Below are 21,436 nucleotides of genomic sequence, written 5' to 3'. Positions count from 1 at the left end.
TCTCCACACAAACAGCACTTTTTTCTCTAATTGCCACAAAAAGACCACTTTGGGAGGCAGCTAGGCTCACCACTGTGCCACCAGCGCTGCCGAGGGACAGCTTTGAACCCATGAGTGTGGCCTTTATATAATTCAGTGCTCAGAATGTCTGAACTAATAGGCCTTTAGAGATTTTAAAATACCCCACCCTGTCTGGGACTCAGATGCTTATTCAGGGTCTGAGAACTGTCAGGGGGGTCCTTTGGGCTGACCCAGGCTAACAGCAAATATACCTCCCATCTCTCCTGAGTGTGACCCCCTCAGACATCACCAGTGGGCCCCAGCACCTTTCTCTGTGCTGAACCACAATAGAGCCTTGGTATCCACAGTGCCCCAGCCTGAGAAGCCCTCTACTTTTACAGTTACAGAACTGAGACCCAGGGTCTTTTTTTTCTTTTCTTTTTGAGACCTAGAGTCTTAAGTATCCAGCTCAAAGCAGCTCCTTCTGTTGGATGGGCTAATGCACACATGTGCACATGTAAACGCATACATTTTTGCCCTCACACACATATACACACAGCTTCCTATACGTATATGAACGTTTTTCCCCGTATCTTTAAATCTGAGTCTCTCCATCAGGACCAGTTCTCCAAAGACAAAATTTGCAGCTGTCTCTAAAGTGTACTATCACACTGATAACGGAGTGTAGCCACTTAAGCCAGACACATTCAAGCTTCAGAAGTCTTTGGGAAACTGAGTCACATGGGTCAGACGAGCCACGTCGTACGGAACAGGCCAAAGATACCCAAGATTGAGGGTGATTGACAAGCCGGGACATTTTTAGGCAGGCAGGGGAGTGCGATTACAGAATCCCTTGGAGATTCAAGCAGATTTGGCAGAAAATCCAGTCCTTTCTTAGAAGGCAGAGAAAGGTTTGTTTTCAGTGGTTGGCTTCTCTTGGGATAAAAAGATGTTCCCTGAGTGTGTAGGGCTGGTCACCACTCCTCCTTCCCTGCCTCTTTTTCTGTTTTCTTGTATTCCTCGGGCATGAGCTCTCCTGGGAATCTTTTGCCGTGCTCCTGGAGGCATTGAGCCGGGTTCCGGTCTGCATGGAGCATCACCAGGGACCAGTGGAAAGTGTACAGGCTTCCCCGGGCAGGTCGCCGTGCAGAAAGACAACTTCTGTCTGTTGTCTTCCCACATCAGGATTCAGAGGGGTGGGCTGGAGGCTCAGGCGGCTGTTTTAAGCCTGGGGTCTCCTTGCCTTCCTGCCTTCTGGATGCTTGGCTGCTTTGACTAGGGAAGGAGCCAGGCCCTCTCTCTCTCTCTGCAATGTGCTGCTTCTCTGTTAACCGTCGCTATGGGACAGCCGGAGGAGCCTACCACATGTGCATCAGCCCTTCTGTCTGTCCCCTTAGCTCTCAGCCCTGCTGCGGGATGGGGACAGAGGACTCTGGAGCAGCAAGCGGGCCAGTTGTAATCGAATTCTGCTGGCTACACCTTCCCTGATGAGTTGTAAGTCAGCAACTTTGAACAGAGTAAGGATGGGGCGGAAGTCGCCCATGGCTTCCTACCTACTTGCTTCCGAGCACTCCAAATGTCATCTTGACATTTTTCGAATGTTCCCATGCTGATGGGACCTCCCGTAGAGAAACAACAGTAGCAGCAAACTGTCATACTTTGTGATTAGGTTCTATGTGTTTCACGTTGATTAATTCACTTAAGGCTGAAGGCAGTATGAGCGCCGTTTCACAGATAAACTAACTGCATCTCCGAGAGGTTAAGTAACTTGCCCAAGGTCACATAGGGAGTATGAGGCAGAGCCGGGTGCCAGTCTCAGGCAGTGAGGTTTTATAGTTTCTGTTCTTAACCAGTATTCTATGCTGCCTTCTAAAATAAAAGTTGAAACTCACCCTTGGAGATCTTTAAAATGAAAGTGGGTCAGTAGTTGTTTAAGGCAATGCTGTGTAACGTATGTTGCTACATTTATTAAGTATTTCCTTAATAAGTACTTACAAGGGCACCACACGCTCTTTTAAGTGCTCTCAGAAAGCTCCTTCATCCCCACAACAACCCTGAGAAGTAAGCATTACTATTATTCCCACAGGGATGAAGACATGGTCCCAGGGACAGGGCTGGGATTGGAACCCGCTAGTCTGGTTCCCTATTCTTCACACATAAATAAAACTCCTGGTTTATAAATCTAAACATGACAAACTTATCTACTCGGTTCTTCTGGGGGAAGAATTCTAGGGATAGAGATCCCCTTGGAGTTACCTTATTAGAAAGTAGAGCTCAACTCATGAGCTCCTGAAGTTTCCAGAATGTTTTATATTCTCAATGAGAGACAAGAGCTAAGAGAACCTGTTGAATTCATTTAAAGGAGCAGTCATCAGGGTTTGTGGACAGCACTCTCACAGACTGGCTCCCTTAGGTTCTCAATTTTCCTTTTTTTTTTTTTAAAGATTTTATTTATTTATTTGACAGGCAGAGATCACAAGTAGGCAGAGAGGCAGGCAGAGAGAGAGGGGGAAGCAGGCTCCCCGCCGAGCAGAGAACCCGATGTGGGGCTCCATCCCAGGACCCTGAGATCATGACCTGAGCCAAAGGCAGAGCCTCAACCCACTGAGCCACCCAGGTGCCCCTCAATTTTCCCTTTTGAGCAGTTAGCTTTAAAATTCAGCGAAGAGCTCAGAGGCTGCCTGATTGGATTTTGTCCTGTCCTGACATGGAGCTCCGTAGCCGAGCACCAGCCTGGGCCGTCGGGAGCATAGTACACGTGCCGGATCGATTGGAAATTGAACTCTCGTGCCTGGGAGCAGTAGATCATGAAATGGTGAGATGACCTATCCACCTGCACCGGCCCCTGGGGCCACGAGCCCCGAAGTGGGATGGTGGGGCAAGGATGCGCCGTGCTGGGAGCCCGTGGTCCCCGGCTCTCTCTGCTGAGGTCCAGGGCTCCGTGCTGCACTCTGGGTTCTGTTTCATAATCTCCTTTTACAGTTGGTGGGAAGGACGAGGTTGCGAAAGAAACTCTGACTTTGCAGTCGGCGCTTGGCCATCTGAGCAGCCCCACTCCACCTTCTGCCAAATTGCTAAACTCAGCAACAGTTAACGGCCTGGACATATCTGACAGCCTACAAAACCGACACACCCTGTGTTTGCACCCCCTTGTCCCCCCCCCCCCCAGCACCATCTCCCCCCCTCATGGCATGGTGTCAGCGGAGTAAAAATGAGCATCTGTGTGAGAGGCTGTGCTCCAGCCCATTCGGGAGGATCTAAATTAAATCTGTGGCTCCCTCCCCTCCCCCACTGGGCTGCTTTCCATCCCCCTCCCCCCACACCAGCACCTATTACAAAGGGCTAAGCTTCACCAGCGTCCTGGGGTCCTGTGGAGGGCGCCTCTCTCTCCCTCACCCACGCCCTGTTTATTCCTCTCCCCATCACCGACTTTACTTGTCCTTGTTGTCTAAGAGAAAGTTGACTCATTTTTAACATTCAACAAGCTTTCTCCCTCCCACTAGTAGGTGTGTGAGCAGCTGGGGATTTTTTACCATCTGTGAACCCTTCACACTCCCAGCAAATTCTCTTCCTGCCTTTGCGGTGGCGCTGTGCAGCCAACCCGGAGCCTTCTCTGTGTCCCAGCCACACTCTCTCTCCCAGCGGGAATCAAGCCGGCTGGTGACGGGCCTGGGAGGACCGCAAAGAGAAGCCCGCGTCTTTCCTTCTTTCAGAAGAATGCACCAGGCATTCAGTGTTAGGGATAGAGAAGGGGATGCAGAGGTCCTTGCCCTTAAGGAGGTCACGCGTTTAGTAGGAAAGGCGACAACGTGGGTGTTACTGATGGCTGTTGTGTGTTCAGTGCTCGGACACGCCCCCGGGCACTGTGCTCCCCATCCTCCTGCCCCCAAAGACCTTATCTCATCCCGCGACCAGCGTGCACCCCGTGGGCTTAAGACGTGTTCTTCCATTCATCTGAGGGATGAGAAAATGGCCGGCTGGAAAGGTCAGTAGATCAAGGTTGCAGAGCTCCTGGGTCGTGCGGGGACTCTGGGGTCCGTCTGCAGAGGACGAACGACATTATTTGTGGAATGCCTGCTGTGTGCCACTGAGCGAGTGGCTGCTCCAAGGCTCCAGTCTCTGTGAAATGCAACGGGGCTGGTTTTGGCAGGAGGTCATGGCTCACTAAGGATCACATGGTAGGGAGGGACGGCTTGAGGCAGATACCAAAGTCTGTCTGGTTCTAGAACTTGGGGCTTCTAAGCCCTGCACTCCCAGCAGTGCGAGCACTAGCCTCAGACCCAGCCGCTCGGTAGACTAAAAGGGGATGCCATGGAAAGGACTCCAGGACCACGAGCATAATGTGGGATGAGCCCAGGGTGCCCCTGGTTCCATGTTCCCCCTCAGTGGATTCAGTCAGTATTTTCTGAACATCTGCTATGGGCCAGACACTGTTGTCACAGTGAGGAGGGACAGGGGGACCTAAGAGCTTAACACTCAAGGGAAGGAGCCCGGGGCTCTGAGGAAAACCATACAGGATAATGGGCTAAGGCATTGCTGGAGAAAGCCTCCCTCAGGCGGGGTCGCTTGAGTTACAGCCCGAGTAAAATGTGGGTTTACAGGGTCTCATGGCTGAGGCACCGGAGAAAGCAAAGAAGGTTCTGGAAGCGGGAACGACTTGGCGGTGGGAAGGAATAGAAATTCCCAGTTGTGTTCTGAGATCCATGAGTCGTTCAGTGTGGTGTTCAGTGGGGCGGGGCGGAGCACAGTCTGCAGACCTTCCTGTCCGAGCCACCCAGCCACCATGCGACTCCCTTCCTTCTGAGAGGGTGGGCTCTGTGAGTGGCAGTTCTGGGGCCCCTCCTCCGTCAGACGGCCCTCTTGTCCTTCCTTCAGCAGTGCTCAATAATCATTGATGGAAGTATCCCTTGGCCTCTTGCCCAGACAGTGGAGAGTCTCACATTTGAAATAAAAAGTTGGCTTCTCAAATTCATTCTTGTCACCTCTCTGCCAAAGGGCTGTGATTTGTCAACTCAGGGTGGATGGCATGAACATGTAGGGGGTGTGTGTGTGCGCGCACACTTCAATAACACAAGTGTGAACGCTGTCATCTCTTAGATTTGTTCCCTGCTAAGCCCATCCACGGGGAACACCTTCATCAATACAGTCATAGCTAACACTTCCTGACAACTCTGCGCACATCTTCATGGTTGAACGCTTTGTTGGTATCACCTGTCTCGCGTGGGTAAGAACTCTGCGAACTGGGTGCTCTGTTTGTTCCCATTTTAAAGATGTGGAAGCTGAGGTCTAGAGAGAGGAAATGTGAAGAGCCGGAGGTCACACAGTTGGGAGAAGAGCGGCCGGAATCCCGGCCGCAGGAGCCCGAGGAGGCAGCCGGGGCAGGCATCATCAGGCCCATTTTACAGAGGCTGAAGCCTGAGGCTCGATGAGGAGGAGGGTGTGTGCGGAGAGAGCTGGCCCTGGAATCTGGGCGTTCTGGTTCTGTGTGATAGTCCGTCCACTGGGAAAGGCGGGAGAACAGCGCACTGTGCGCCTTGCCCCCACTTGTCCGAGGACTCAAAGTCAAGGGCCTCCTTGAAACCGAGAAAGAGTGCCAGGCGGCCTAACCCGGACAGCAGGAGCACACGACCTGGGGGTTTCCAGAGCCCCTTGCAAGGGCTGTGTCGGGTTTGCTACCCCCTTCTCATTGCTTCTGGACCTTTCAGGCACCCCATATTCCCCCAAGTCACCTGGGATGCTTTAGAAAGGACAGAGATTTGGATCTAGAGATAGGCTTATTGGATCAGGTTCTTGATTAGGGGGCAACATTGGGGGGGTATCCTGGAATCGGCATCGACCTCACCCCAGGTGGTCCTGAGGAGTGGTCAGATTGGAGAACCACCCCCACCATCCAGGCCGCAGTCTGGAGACCCTGGGAGCAGTGGAAATGGCTGTGGACTCACTCTAAGGTTCCAGGCATGATGCTTGAACAAAGGACCATGGTTACTTTGGCTGGGGCAGAGGCTATTACCATCAGGCCCAGACATTTTGGGGACAGGCTAGAAATAGCTCGCTGGCTGAACGTTTCTATTTTGCATCCGTGTGATTAGGTGTGTCTGGGTCTGCAGCCTAAAATGGTTTTTTTGGGGGTTGGTTTTTTTTTTTTTTGGGTATCTTTTAAAAAACATTGTGGTAAAATGCACATAACATAAAATTCACCCTTTTAACCATTTTTAGGTGCACAGTTCAGTGACACTGAGTATTTCCACACTCTGGGCATGCAGCCCAATCTAGAGGACTTGTAGGGAGATCAGGCTTGGCGCACGTTAGGTGTTCAGTACCCGCGGGCTGGCAGGGATTGTTGGGACAATAGGTAAATTGTGGCACATGGGGTAGGCATCCCCAGTCCTGACTTTCTTATGCACAAACTAACTCCAGTCTGAGATGCTGGTCAAGGAGACGCTGGCGAGGTATGTTTAAAACTCAATTTCTATTCCTTAGCCCGGCAGGATGATGAGTTCATTGTCTGGTCAATGCCAAGGGCAACTTCCCCTGCCACCCCCAGCTACCCCAGCAGAATAGAGGATACCTCTGTGAAAAATCCCTCCTACGTGTGTGTTGGTAAGAGGCAACCCACGGCTACAGCCATGACTAGGACTAAAGTTTTCAGATACGGCCAGCTCAAGGCCAATCTGGTCAAGAACCAAACAAATGGGCCTTTTTATTTTAAGAGATTTTTTTTTTTTTAAACTGTGTGTCAACAAAAGATCTGTAGACAATCTTGTTATACATTTCACACTGCTGACTTCATATGTGTTAAGAGTGCTTACGGCCCATTTACATTTTTTGGTACATTTGTGTTTATTTCTGTGGTTACCATGCTCTGAGGAGGCCACAAAAGCTGGCCTGTTCGGTGGTGGAGCACATTGCCAGTGGAATTTCGGTGAGCCTCACAGTGGTGGAGGGGAGGGCACTGGAGCAGCCAGTAGGCTGAGAGTCACAGAAGTATTGAATTTTGCAGCTGGAAGGGATCTTATATAAAGTAAACCCCTAATTAAAGATGGGGATATTGAGACCCAGAAAGCGGCGGGGGTGGGGGGTGTCACCAAGGTCATATGCCTGGTTAGGAACTCAGCCCAGCCCTGGCTTCCTGGTCTCTAACTCACCAACTTCCAACTGCAGCAGACGTTCCTTGTCCCTGAACTCTGGCTTCCGCCACCTAGATGGCTTGAAATGTAATAAATCTAAAGATAAGCTTTCCTGAATCAAAGGGTCTTTCCAAATTCATATATATATTTTGTGCCTTCTTTCTCTTTCTTTTCCTGGGTTGGGGTAGAATCAAGCTTTGCTTCTGAGCAGACCTTTCTATTTGAGTTTCTTTCCTAAGATCTTGATCTTCCTGATTGTGTTTTGGAACCCCCTGCTTTGGAACCCCTCTGTTCTGAGGGGAGACCCTGGGTGCCTGGGCCCTCTGGCCAGGATGGCAGCACAGCTGGTCGAAAGCTTTCTGGCTCCCAGCTTCCTGGTGTGACCCCTCCTTTCTCAGAATTCTGAAGTCCCATCTGATCGTCCCTGTCCTTTCAGTCTGGGAAGGGACTTGGATGTCAGCTCTGGAAAGAACTCAGTTGTCTGCCACAGGCATTCTAGAGAAGGCAATGGGGAGCTGGCTCTATTACTTGGAGATAGACCAGAGCCCTCACATTTCTGAGTAAAAACTAGGAAGGTCCTGGGCGTTTAGGGCTCACCGTAGTCCCTGCTACCAAAGCAGATTCGTTAATTGTCTGGACACCGAATGTTTATTGAGGACATAGTTTGTGCTCCCTCCCCCCTCTACAGGAGGTACAGAAAGGAATTTAACTCAGCTTCTGAGTTGGGACCCAGGTACGTAGGAAGGGGGTTAATTACACGTCTGTTTCCTTGTGGTCCTTAAAGAATCCAAGAGGGCATTGCTGGCCCTTGGAGCTCAGTGAGGGCTACTTCTGTCCCGGTCACCTCCGTATTGCCTGGACAGTGTGCACATTCAGAGGACAGTTTCTTCAGTGCACATCACCCTCTCACTTGTTCTAAAAGAACGTTTCATACAGGAGGCAGCTGTTGTGTAGACTGAACTCGGGTCTTATTTATCTGGGTTTGAGTCTCTGCTCTGTGCCCCTGGACATGTTATTCATATCCCTGAGCCACCATTTCCTCATGAATGGAATGGAGACGTGATAATTCACCTTGTGGCATCGGGGGCGGGAGGGGGTGGGCTCGCATAACCTCCCTGACCTCGGATTTCTCCTCTTTACGATGAGTGGCGTGGGGGTACGTGTGGAGGGCCTGCTGGCATGGGCAGACAGCCAAACGTTATTATCCCTCCCGAGTCAGGAATGGGTGCTTTGACTGCTTTATCGCAAATGAGGTTTGAAGGAGTGTAGATGTGTCCCAGCGTGGGTGGCTTCTGGGGTCGGTATGCAGATGCATGCCCTGGGCTGTGTCCTTCGGACCGCCAGCCCCGACTCTGCTCAAGACAGTCCCCGGCCAGCTGCGTCTGAATGACTCTGCAGGCCACACATCCCTGGAGATAGCAGCTCAATGCTTAAGGATCCTGCTGCAGGACCCAGCTGACCAGAAGTGAGGCTTTGGGTCACCAGCTGACTCCAAATGGTTTGGCTCATCACGTTCTCACCGACGCTGATAATCACGGGGGTACGTGAGGTATACAGAACCAGTATTTGCAGTTGAAGTCTGTGGACGGTGGTCACATAGGATCAGCCCTGAGTCACGAGTCCCTTTTTATTTCTGATGGACCTTGGAAGAATAAGACCTGGGCTTTGAATAAAACCATTTGCTTTTTGCTTTCGAGCCCTCAGTTACTCCATGAGGGGAATCAAAGCCAGAAGTCATTCGTGACTTCTCCCCCATGCATTATAAGTTTGGCGGATAAAATGTCTCTTGCGGTTTCTGTTAACAAGCAGGAAGATTCCAGGCTTAAGCCGGAACATAAAAGAAAATTTGAAACTAAAGATTGGTTTTTGGATTTGACTAATGTTTCTAGTATCGTTTTAGCCACAGGAAAGCCAACAAATAGCTTTGACTGTATGTGCAGGCTGGTATAGTAAAGTTCAGGATGTTAAAAAAAAAAATGGGTTAATTAGGTCAGTTAGGTGGGACATTACCCTGCCTGTTTCCAAATACCATGAGACTTGATTTCTTATTTTTAGTGTTATTTTATTTTACTATTTAAAAAATTTCTTTTAAATTTCAGTGTAGTTAACATACAGCGTCATATTCGTTTCAAGTATACAATATAGATTACTCAGAGCTCATCAAGATAAGTATACTCTTAATCCCCTCTGTGTATTTCTTTTTTTTTTTTTTTTAAAGATTTTATTTATTCATTTGACAGAGGGAGAGAGATCACAAGCAGGCAGAGAGAGTGGGGGAAGCAGGCTCCTGTTGAGCAGAGAGCCTGATGCAGGGCTCAATCCCAGGACCCTGAGATCATGACGTGAGCCGAAGGCAGAGGCTTAACCCACTGAGCCACCCAGGTGCCCCCCCCCCCTATGTATTTCACCCATTCCCTACCCACCTGCCCTTCAGTTGGAGTTTTAAGTCCTCAGTGCCCCACAGACATATAGATTTTGGATAAAGTAAGAGAAGGCTGGCGTCAGATGTGATCAGAGAATGGTAGGTAAATAGGTAACTGAGCCTCCCACCTCTACGGCAGGGCCAGAATTGGGCCCCACGAAGAGCTTCCTGGTCGTGTCGAGAACCCAGTTCTTTACCTTTGTACTCGTGTTCCGTTCTGCTTCTATGACAGAGCTGGCCTGGGAACCAGGACGATTTTTGTCAAGACACGGGTCCTCAGCCCTCAGAATCTCCCTGCTTCACTTGGAAGAAGAGAGATTTTTGTATTTCTTAGGGGGGGCCTGATCGAGTGAACAACTCAGAATTTTAGGTTCCAACACTCATCGTGAAAAACCAAGGGAAGCCTTGAGTGTTGCCATGGACTGAGGTCAGAAGGAAGTGAAAGCAAAGGTGTCTCCCCTGCTGTTTCTGGCCGTCCTCGTTCTGTTCTGACTCTTCTCTCTGCCAAATCCTCACCCTTGACTTTGGACATCCAGGAAGGATTTCTCCATCAGCCTTTTCCGTATAGAACCTCTTCCGAATCCAGGCTTCCTGCCATCCTCACCCTTTTGGACACTGGGCCCTGATCTCTGGGATGCTCACCTCCGTTCCCTTCTATTAGGAGGAATGACCTCAGACTTGGTCCGTTGGCAGATCATCTGGAGGTCATGGTGATAAATTAATATTTTCAGATATTATTACTGTTGATATCTATGTGTATCAATCTATATATGATTTAAACATAACTGGGTTCACTGTTTAACAAAAGTTTTGAGGGAGAAAAGCTTAATAATGGGAAAATTCTACCCTGTTTGTTTTAGATGTTGTGGCTTTTCAAACTTTGAGGAAGCTGGCTATTATTTAAGTGGCAAAACACTGGCAAGTTGCTAGAGGCCATCGATCCAAAGAATCCTGGATTTCTGGCCTCAGCAGGAGCCGGGGCAATTATGTGGAGGAGGTTGATTCTCAGGACAAGATGGTTTATCTTGAACCTGTTGAAGACCCACTACCCCAGTCTCCCCTGCCATCCCTAGGGTGTCTTCCTGACATCCACTTCTGTTTGGGGCACCGAGGCGAGTGTCCTCGGCGCTGTGATGCCTGGCTGCTGCCAGGGAGTGTCTCAGGGGGCTTGTTATCCTGGAGCTGCCTGCCTGCCCCCGAGTGAGCCTTTGCTCTGGGGTCACCCTCCGCGGGGCCCCGGGACATTGCATGCAGTAGCACTTTGCCCATTTGGACCTGGGGACATTCTTGGCTTGGAACACAAAGCATCAAACTTGCAGGAGATTGAGACAGGAGAGGGAGGGAGGAAAAGAGAAGGAGGAAGAAGGAAAGAAAAGGAGAGGGAACACGCTCCTGGCGAGGGGTTGAGCTGGAAGTTGAGGGTTGAGGATGGGGGAGGCACGGATCTGTCAAGGGAGTCGAGGGTTCTCCCTGCCGTCACCCTCACCATCCCCTGCTTTACCAAGTGGAAGAAGGACGCACTGTGATCTCAGAGAATGTGCGAACCATGAGAACATGTGCACTTGGAGTCGGGGCTGGTGGTGTACTGGTGCTTTCGCTCTCTCTGTCCCCTTCTTGACCCACAAGGCACGTTCTCTTCTTGTTCTCATCGTATTGGTGAGAAGACTGGGGCACGGAGGGGTCAAGGCCTTTGCAGGAGTTCCAGTCCTTTGGGGGCTTAGCCATAGCCACTGTGTTCTACAAAGTCCGTGGTGTGTGTGTGTGTGTGTGTTTGAACACTTGGCTGTCAACGTTATGACCCAGCTGAGTCAGACAGGTGTGGTGACTCTGCTCCAGTCCTGTGACTAAGTGACTTCAACCCCTATGTCCATGTTTTCCCATCATTACTCATCCTTGTGAAGGGATGGGCCCATCCTTGTGAAGTGCTGTTTTCTGTGTGTTCCGTGTCTGCTCTGTTCCCCTCCTCTCCTATATCAGGTAGAGCTCTGTTGATAACACTCAGAGAGGATAAACATTTACCTGCTCTATCCATCTACAGACTCCATCAGGCACCAGTTATGCCTGAATTTGTTGCTTTGCCTGTAAAGCGGAAAGGGAGAACACTTACTTATTTTGTTTACTGATGACACTCAACGTTTCAGGATGGTCCCGAGGAAGGAGAGGTTAAACCGTGTTTCCTAAAGTGCTTAGCATTCAGCATGGCATATCGTTGGAACTCAAAATATGTTCTGCTTATTTTTGTCCCCCTGTTCTCTGGGTCACCCACTCAGTTGGTGGCAGCAAGCTCAGAACCAGAGCCCTCCCCAACCCACCTGGGTCTCTTCTCATCGAACCCTCTTGTAGCCACAGCCATTCGCAAACACCCTCTTAGAAGTTTACAGCTTTTTAATTTGCTTGCACCCGTAGGTCCTGCCTGGCTGACTTTGAGAAGAATTTTAATATCTAAACTCATGTTGGATGTGTGTGCTGGATCCCAAGAGGCCATGCCTTCATGCTCATCGTGGTAGCAAGGATACTGGGCACAGTGTTCCTACTTTCTGGAGAAGGATGGAACTCTGTCTCTCCATGTTGTCACAAAGCTTTTTATCTATCTTTCGATCTATCCATCTATCGATCTATCTAATCTGCTATCTATCTATCTATCTACCTATGTATTTAGGGAAAGAAGAAGCCTCAAAATGCTAAATATTTCCCGAGGGAAAATGACTACAGTAGCTTTGGTCCTCCTGTTCTTCCGCCCCCCTGGGTTCATTCTCTTCGCACTGCGTGTCTTTCAGTGAGGTTCAGCCTCGCATCTTGCACTGGGTAGAAGGGATGGAGGGAGAGCGGGAGGGAGGTTGGAGTGCGGGCACGTGTAATAGGCTACAGCTGCCGTGCCGTGGTCTTTCCCTTCTGGCCGCATTTCAAGAAGAGTAACATTTGAAGGACAGCCTAGCTGCCTCCAGAGCATGGATATGCCTTCTCTACCCGCATCCCCCGCCGCCTTCCACCCACTTTGCGATCTTCTCCAGGGCCTGCTGCTGTTTTCTGTCCACCCCTCCCACTTCTGGATAACAAGACCTCAAGTTCTACTCGAGCAGCCTGTAGTCCTGAGACACGCAGACACGAGGCACACGCATCGTACCCTCGTTTGTCAAAGATGCGTTGGGGGAAGAGATCCCCATCAGCGGCCACGCATAAGTTTTTCTTCCTCTTTGGGAACAATCCAACACTTTGTTTAGCACTTCCCTGCCGTTCAGGGGCGTCTGTAACACTTCGTTCCTCCGGAGCTTGCAAGCCATTGACGTCATCATTTTTAAGTGGGGAGAAATGATAAACGGCGCGGAAGATCGCATTTTCGTGTTTATGCGTTGTCATTTATGGGTGTATATATTAACATAGCTGAGATCCTCCTCCCCGGAATACTTTGAAATCTGCTGCTTTAACTTAAGCCCTTTTCCCATTATTACATTATTATTTCTAGTATCATTTTTGAGTAGTTAATATACTGTCATTTATTAATGATGTACCTAAGTGAACTATGATTTATGAAATGATTTCTCTAATCCTGGACATTTTACAGTGGTTGCAATTTTTGGCCATTGGAAGAGAAATACAGTAAACATCTTTGTGCATAAATTCTTTAGCTTCTGTTGGGTTTTTCCCTTGGTGACATTTCCCCAGAGGGAAATGGCCAGAGTTGAAGGCTGTTCATCTTCATGGTTCCAGTGGGTTAGTACATGTGGGGATATTAGCCTCTTATGCCAGAAAAATGTCAGAAGAGGATAATACAGGTGCACAGTTAAAACGATAATTCCCATCCTTAACTCATCTAGACATATGGGAATGAAACTGTGGGTTTGGGTAGATGGGTGGCTGACTGCCTTGGAAAGCTCTGGCCCTTCGCTGCTATGAGCATGTGTTTCACTGTGGGGGATAATCTCTTTCTAGCGGTCTCTTGCTTCTGGAGGAAAGGTACACACAGTGTCTGTTCAACAGCCCCCTTCGGCATCCTGCAGCTGCCGCACACTCGTCTTGAGCAAAGCTAAGATGGTTAGACCTCTACCGTATGTCACCGACTCCCTCTGATCGGTGAACCGATCTAGTGTCCGTAGATGAACGTGTATATGTCATGTCCACGGTGCCGAGATTTCGGTTGGAAGAGAAGAGGATTTTGAGGTTCTTTTCTTGGGAAATAGTTAGAAAGAAAAGGTATTGGGCACCAGGAATAATAGCTGATCATAGGCTCCTGAGCCCTTACAAATGCCTGTTGCAGATTCCTTTACAAGAGTCCTCACAGCCCTTCCTGCCAGGTAGTGTATTGTTATCCCCATTTTACAGAGAGGTAACCAAGGCCAAGAGAGTGAGTATATCGTCAAAGTCGGATAGGACATGGGCCTGTGTGTATTAGTTTCCTAGGGACACCACAACGACATGCCACAAACTTTGTGGCTTAAAACAACAGACATCTGTTCCCTACCAGTTCTGGGGGCTGGAAGCCTGAAATCAAGGTGTTGGCAGAGCTGAATGCTCTGGGATAGAAACTTCTTTGCATCTTCCTAGCTTCTGGTGGCTCCTAGTAGTCCTTGGTACTCCCTGGCTGGTGGCTGCGCCCCTCCACTCTCTGTCTCCCTGGGCCTTCTCCCTGTGTGTGTGTGTGTGTGTGTGTCCCCTCCTGTCTTATAACAACAGCGGTCATTGGGTTTAGAGTCCACCCCAGTCCAGTATGACCTCATCTTAATTTCACTAACTACACCTGCAAAGGCCATATTTCCAAATAAGGTCCCATCCTGAGGGTTTCTAAGTGGGCATGAATTTGGGGAGGGGGCGCTTCAATCCACTACACCATGTTCTTAGCCAGGACCCCATTCTGCCTTCTAGAACAGGGTGGAGAAAAGGGAAAGAACAAGAAAGCCCAGGCATGCTCAAGTTTTGCCCAGCTAGCTTTGAAAGAGACAGAGGATGGGCAACAATCCCTGTGTGGCCAAGGGGAGCAGAGGCTTACCTCAGAGATGGGGTGCCCAGGACAGGCCAACTGCATTAGAGTGAAATTGTTCTGCACAGAGCCCAGCAGCTTTCTGTACTTGAAGGGAGAGACTAGGTGTGGGGTTAATGGCCCGCCGTGTTTGAGCAACTTGCATAAAGGTTATGTGGAATGTGTCCTTTCTCAAGCAGCTGCATTATTCCCTGTCTCCGAAGCTGCGGGGAGACCCCAGAGGCAGACATCAGTGTCTCCAGGTTGTAAAATCAGACTTGGAGCACGAGCCGCAGGGAAGAAAGTGTTTTGGCATATTATCTGCATCACTGCAAAATAAATTTATAAGCATTCCAGGGAAACTGCAGGGGAGAGCATAGAAATTCTCCAGCGCGCAAGGAAGGGTAAATGAGAATTAACTGTACGATACCCATAATTACTTATTCAAGGTGTAGAACGTAATTAATATGATCTGTACTGCCAGGGCTGTCTCTCTTGTTTTATTTAAAGGAACATAAAATGTCATTTATAAGGGCTTTCCTAGGTTCACTGCCAATTTCAATTCCTTGAACTCTGTTTTTCCACAGGGTCTTAAGTTTCTCAACAATAAAATTTGTCTACCACTGTCGCATTTTCGGGAACAGAACTTGGGCTGGGGGCTGGTTCTCCCTTACCCCAAACACTCCGATTCCCCACCTTTGACCAGCCCGAAGGTGCCAGTTCTTGTTAATTCTGCTACCGTGGGCGTTTTCATGTCATTCAAGGTGACGCCTGTGTACAAAAGAAGCTTCTAGAAAGACCAAAACTACAAAACTAAAGCTAGGATGGTAGCCTATAGGAATCTGACTCTTCCTGGAAGTCTAGTAAGTGTTCATGGCTACATTCAGGGTGGCCTTTGATTAACATTTGATCCTTTCACAAACTTAACCTGCTTTTAACCCTTTCAATTGCATTTAAAATTTAATAGATTTAAATATTTTATTTATTTATTTGACAGACAGAGATCACAAGTAGGCAGAGAAGCAGGCGGAGAGAGAGAGGAGGAAGCAGGCTCCCTGCTGAGCAGAGAGCCCAATGTGGTGCTTGATCCCAGGACCCTGAGATCATGACCTGAGCCAAAGGCAGAGGCTTTAACCCACTGAGCCACTCAGGTACCCCTAAAATTTAATACACTTAATGTCCTTTCTGAGTACTTCAATTGCCTGATTAACAAATGAGCACTAGGATATAATATAAATCTCATACCTCAAGCTTAGAGATATGATGACTAGTAAGTTTTTAAAATGCTCCAATAGTATATGTGAACAAGATTTCAACTTATAATCTCAAGTCAAATCCTTCATTTAAATCTCTCGTGTTAGGATTGCGAGGTAGATCTCCTACTCATGTAGGTCAAAATCTTGAATATATTAATCTTACGGGTTTTCTTCTTAAACATTTCTGTACTTATTTTTTTAAGCCTATTAAAAGATAATTTCGATATAAAATTCACCTATTTTGAGTGTAGAATTTAGTGAATTTTAGTATGTTTTCAGAGTTATACAACCATCCCCACAATCTAAGTTTAGAGCATTTCCACCCCCCTAAAATGAACCTTCATGTCTGTTTACCACCCTTCATCATCCTCCCCTTAGGCAACAAGTAGAAGAAAATCAACTTTCTGTGTCTGTGTGCCTGTTTTGGACATTTTCTGTATTTAATTTGAAATCTGCTGGGTTTTTAAGCAATGGTTTTGCTATCTCAATTTTGGGGTCATCTCCAGCAATTTTTTGGGTTACTGCCTCAGTGGCCTGGCATTTCTCCATGAGGGAAAGCTGAGTGACCCAGTCTGTGTGTATGTGGTGGTGGGTGGAGGGGAGGGGCTCGTATAACCCAAGACCCAGACTCAAGTCCCTTATGCCTAATGCAGATGCTTCTCTGCAGAAGACCAAACCCCAGCAGGTGGTTTCATGCCACTCTGATTGCCCCTTGCCTCTCGCCTGGCTCACTGCTCCAAGACTGGGTTCAAGTGTGCCGGCCGACTCTTGTGGCGAGGGCTTGCTCCAAGGCCCCAGTTCTGACCTTGCATTCATCAGCCAGGCCCCTGTGCCCACCTGCTGTTCCTCACAGCAGCTGCTTGCAGGCCACCAGCCAGCATGCTCACCCAGAAAGTCTCCGGGTCCCCTCAAGTTCATACTCCACACACGAGCAGTGTTATTCCCTGTAGCCAAAAGGTGGAAACAACCCACATGTCTATCGATGGATGCCTGGATACATAAAATATGATATATGCACACAATGAAATATTATCCAGCTTTAAAAAGGAGATTCCAACTTATACTATAATATGGATGCACTTGGAAGACCTTTTAAGTGAAACAAGCCAGGCATCAACTACTATATCATTGCATTAATAGGGAGAACATAGAATAGTTAAATTTAGGGACAGAAAGTAGACTAGGGGTTCCCAGGGGCTAGAAGGAGAGGGGGTGGGAAGTTAGTGTTTCAAGGGTACAGAGTTTCCGTTTGGGATGATAAAGTTCCAGAGACGGTTGGTGGCGATGGTCACGTAGCCACATGAATGTACTTACTGCTGCAGAACTGCACACCTGAAAGTGGAGAAACCGGTACATTTCCTGTAATGCATATTTTACCACAATTTTTAAAAAATCGGCAAAAGCCCATTGGTGTGATTCTCCAACTCAAAGATCATATTCGAGGGCTCCATCTTGACTACAGAATCAAAGGCATGTTTTCCCAGTCTGGCCTGAAATTATTTTTGGAGTGAGTTAGGTACAAATCAGTGAAGATGCCTCAGCCTAGCCAACACCCTTCACAGCAAGGCTCTACCACCCCCCCGCCCCCCAGCCCTGTCCCTGGTAAGAACGTTCCTGTGACACGCTGCCCTCACTGGCCACAGCTGGAACGAGCTTCCCCTCCTCTGCTCCAGACCATCCTGCAGGTGCACCGTCCGTGTGCCCTGTGGGTCGTGTCTCCTGTCTGGCTGGTCTGGCCTCCCCAAACCCTTCTGAGACATGGATCCCCTGGGGTGCTCCTTTACCTCCTTGCTTTCCAGGGGAGCCTGGATTCAGGGGGGCTACAGACGTGTGTCTTTTCTTACAAGGACCTCAGAAGACTTCTCAGATTCTGAAGACATTGGACGAGGTTAACTGTGTTTCAGAAATGGTCTAGTTTCTTACCTTTGGGGAAAAGATCTCAGATTCATTCATTCTTTTGTTCATTCATTCATTCCCCCAGGTGCCGAATTTAGGCACTTTTAGGGACCGAGGACATTGCGGTAGAGAAGACAATCCAGGTCCCTCCTCTCATGGAGCTTATAATCTTACGGCAGCGATGGGCAGTGGCCAGTAAAGCATTTAAAATAAAAAGTCAAAAGGCAACAGGTGCCTTGAAGAAGAATAAAAAGCAAAGCAGAGGGGAGAGGGAGAAAGAGGAGGCAGGCTGTGTTCACTAGTGCGGTGGTGGAAGCGATGACTTGAGCAAGAACAGGAGGAGGAGAAACACGGTAATGGAACAGCGAGCACCCAGGGCCTAATGGGTCGGGACAAATACTAAAAAAAAAAAAGAGAGAGAGAGAATAGAAAATATCAGTTCATCACACCTACGCTGTGTGTGAAAGGACAGGGGACAGCCCATCTCTAACTTTGTGACCTTGAACAAGTCACTTACGCACCTGGTGTCCGTTTCTCCGCCTGTAAAATGGTGCTGGGGACATGGTCAGTTCCACTGGATTGGGGTTTCGTAACCTTCCAGTGCCCGGCACCTCCTCCTCCTTCAGCTCTTCCATGCTTTCTCGGGGTGGCCTGCAAACACGGCGGACTGTCCAGGAAGGTCATTTTTGAGCTTCGCATGCTGCCGTTTGCCCTGGTCACTCAGAGCCAATTCTGAGGGGGCTTTTCCCCAATCATAAATACCCATTCCCTTTGCTTGTGTGAAAGCCATGGGCCAGATGGCCTCTAAAGCCTCATCTTGTCCTGCGTATGCCTGATTCTGCATTAACCTGTTAGGTCGACAGCTGGTTTGCCCTTGGGCAGGGACCCTGGGCTTTGTGGAAGTGGGCACGAGCCTCGGCTCGGGGGGGTGTTTTTGCAGATGGGCCAGAATCCTCTAAAAGAGGGGATGCATTGATGGCAGAGGCCATTGGTTTGGGCTAACACATGATGGCTCGTTCTTCTGGCAGGTTAGTACTGTAGTGTATGTGGTATGTTCTTCAGGACAGAGCATCGCAGTCTCTCTAGGACAGTAAATCTCCTGGCCCTCAGATGAAGCTGTGACTTTTCTCTTCCAGAATTATGTCAAGTGCTTTCACCTAATTCTTGGATTTATACCCTTGAACTTTGTCTGCCGAAACTTTGATTCATTTTAGTTCTGCCACCACCTCCACAAGCCAAGGGGCAGGAGCTTTGTGGAGCTTAGGGAAAGGACATGGGCCTGGGAGTTAGCTATCAGAAGGGTTCCAATTATTTCCGAATCAAATGAAACACAAATTCCTCAGTGTTCTTCAGTGGTTGCTAGGAAGGTCTCCAAGGAGGAAAAACAGATCTGGAATGGGTATTGATTAGCTCTGGGTTATTGTAGGGACTGAGAAGGGAAGAAGAGAAAGTTGAAAAGCTTAAGTTTGATAATAGTATTAATGATGGTTTAGGTTGAACCCCAGTGCCCGGAGTCTCCCACCCTCAGTGTTCTGGGGCTCCTGAAAAGTCGCCTGCAAATACAGGTGTGTTGAAAGTTTTATGAAACTCAAAGCCTGGGTAGTTGGAGGACACTGGGTCAGTACTCAGGACTGCCTTTTTGCCTGGCCTCTCCCAGTTCCCACCTCTGTAAGCTGTAACAAGTCTCATTTCAGAGGAGTGGGAGAGAGCACTCAGGGTTTGCATCCACCAAAATGTGGGTTGGAATCCCAGCTCTGCTGCTCACTAGTGTGTCATCGGGGAAATTTTTCAGCCTCTCTGAACCTCAGTTTCCTTGTCTTTAAAATGGGTGTACTGCCACCCGCCTCCACGTTGGTGGTGAGGAGTAGAGGCAGGACATAATAAAAAGCTAATGTTTACTGAGTGTTTCTAGAATTCATTTCGGGCACATCACCGTTCCTCAAGAATGGATCCTATTAATTTTGCCTTATGTTTTGGTTTGTTTTCATTCCTTTGACTAAGAAAGCCAATTAAGTGATTTTGAGGATGTTTTGTGAGCTAACCAACTTTGAACTTGTCTTTTTTGTTCTTCTGCTAAGTGGTTTGGCCTGGTAACCCCTTTCGCAGAAAAAACATCTTTGCTTAAACCCTCCCATCTCTTAACCAGTTGTTTGATCTCATTCACTTGATGCAGACGAGCTGAGTACTTATTCTGTGCTCAACACTTGATTGGGCAGAGGGCTTGTGGACGGGGTTGGATAAGAGAACGCATAGAGCTGGGCTGCCAGGGACTCAGTTGGGGGACTGAGCTGGCCTTGGACGTGAGAAAGTTTGGCTATCCCGTCCCCTCACGGGGCCACGTTTTCTCTTCTGAAAATGAGTGCGAAGGGTCAGATAGGAGCCAAGACCCCCTCAGGCTCCAAACACGAGTTTTGATTCTTAATTTTTTGGCAGGAGCAAAGAGGAAACGCAAAAACCTGAACCCATCTGGGCATGCCGATGTGCTGAACACACACGGATTCAAAAAGCCTCAGATTCCTTGAGAGAAAACGAAGTCTCACAGAGATATAGAACATTTTATTATTATTTTTAAAAATTTTATTATTTTTAAAATTAACATATGGTGTACTATTAGTTTCAGGGGTAGAATTTAGTGATTCATTGGTTGCATGTAACACCCAGTGCTCATCACAAGTGCCCTCCTTAGTGGCCGTCACCCACTTCCCGCATCCCCCACCCACCTTCCCTCCTGCAACCCTCAGTTAGTTCCCTATAGCTCAGAGTCTCTCATGGTTTGCCTTCCTCTCTGTTGTTAATCTTATTTTTCTTTTTCCTTGTGATCCTCTGTTTTGTTTCTTATAGTCCACATGAATGAGATCATATGATAATTGTCTTTCTCTGACTGACTTATTTCACTTAACGTAATACCTCTATTTCCATTCATGTTGTTGCAAAGGGCAAGATTTCATTTTTGATGGCTGAGTAGTATTCGTGTGTATGTGTGTGTGTGTGTGTTTCTATATCTGTTTATTTATCTATCCACCACATCTTCTTTATCCATTCATCCATTGGTGGACATCTGAGCTCTTTCCATAGTTTGGCTGTTGTGGACATTGCTGCTATAAACATTGGGGTTCACGTGCCCCTTCAAATCACTATGTATGTATCCTTTGGATAAATACCCAGCAGTACAGTTGTTGGGTCACAGGGTAGCTCTACTCTTAACTTTTTGAGGAACCTCCATGCTGTTTTCCAGAGTGACTGCACCAGGAGAAAATTTTAATATAGTAGCTACAGAAGTATCATTTGTGAGGATTTATGTCCCTCTGTTTCCCTCTCCACTTTTGGGGGACGGCTTGGAATTGAGCCAATTTCTAAGCCAACTTGTGACGTCCAAGAACCCTGGGACCTTCAGCCCCTTCCCACTCACCCTGCCGCCATCTTTGTTTTCCTCACTCTCCCTCCTTTTTCCTCAGGTCTGAATATTTCTTCCAGAAACCTGGGCAAAACCACCAATACGCTCTGATGTTAGCAAGTGACTCAAAGCGGATTTCTTCCTTCGTGTTTTAGAGGGAGGCTTGTGGTCTGAAGGAGATGCTGAACTCTGAGGAAAAAGAGGGCTCCCGGAAGGCTGGGCTCATAGGTGCTCCCGGCAGAGGGCTGGGCTCTTTCCACTCTGAGCCCCTCCTTGTGTGGAATTTCAGGTCCCAGGTTACTGAGACAAGAGGGCTTTGTTCCAACAGCTGCCCCAGGAGAGCTAGAGACCATTGGTTCTGCTTCCATGTAAGATTTGGGGGGGGGG

General features: G+C 48.4%; 1 protein-coding gene across 3 annotated transcripts in view; it reads left to right on the top strand.

Annotated features, from left to right (window-relative positions):
• The window catches only part of CHST11 (carbohydrate sulfotransferase 11), a 255,773-nt gene that overhangs the window by 92,703 nt on the left and 141,634 nt on the right, over positions 1–21,436 (top strand). The window contains exon 1 of one of the 3 annotated variants that reach the window (XM_059402210.1): positions 2,406–2,815. The exons of the other annotated variants lie outside the window; for them this stretch is intronic. The gene's annotated coding sequence lies outside the window, so the exon portion shown is untranslated. Of the gene's footprint in view, positions 1–2,405; positions 2,816–21,436 lie in introns of those variants that run through there. 3 annotated transcript variants of the gene reach the window in all.

The sequence above is a fragment of the Mustela nigripes genome, chromosome 6 (assembly GCF_022355385.1).
Source record: "Mustela nigripes isolate SB6536 chromosome 6, MUSNIG.SB6536, whole genome shotgun sequence".
NCBI classification, from domain to species: Eukaryota; Metazoa; Chordata; class Mammalia; order Carnivora; family Mustelidae; genus Mustela; species Mustela nigripes.
This window is presented reverse-complemented; position numbering and strand designations above follow the sequence as displayed.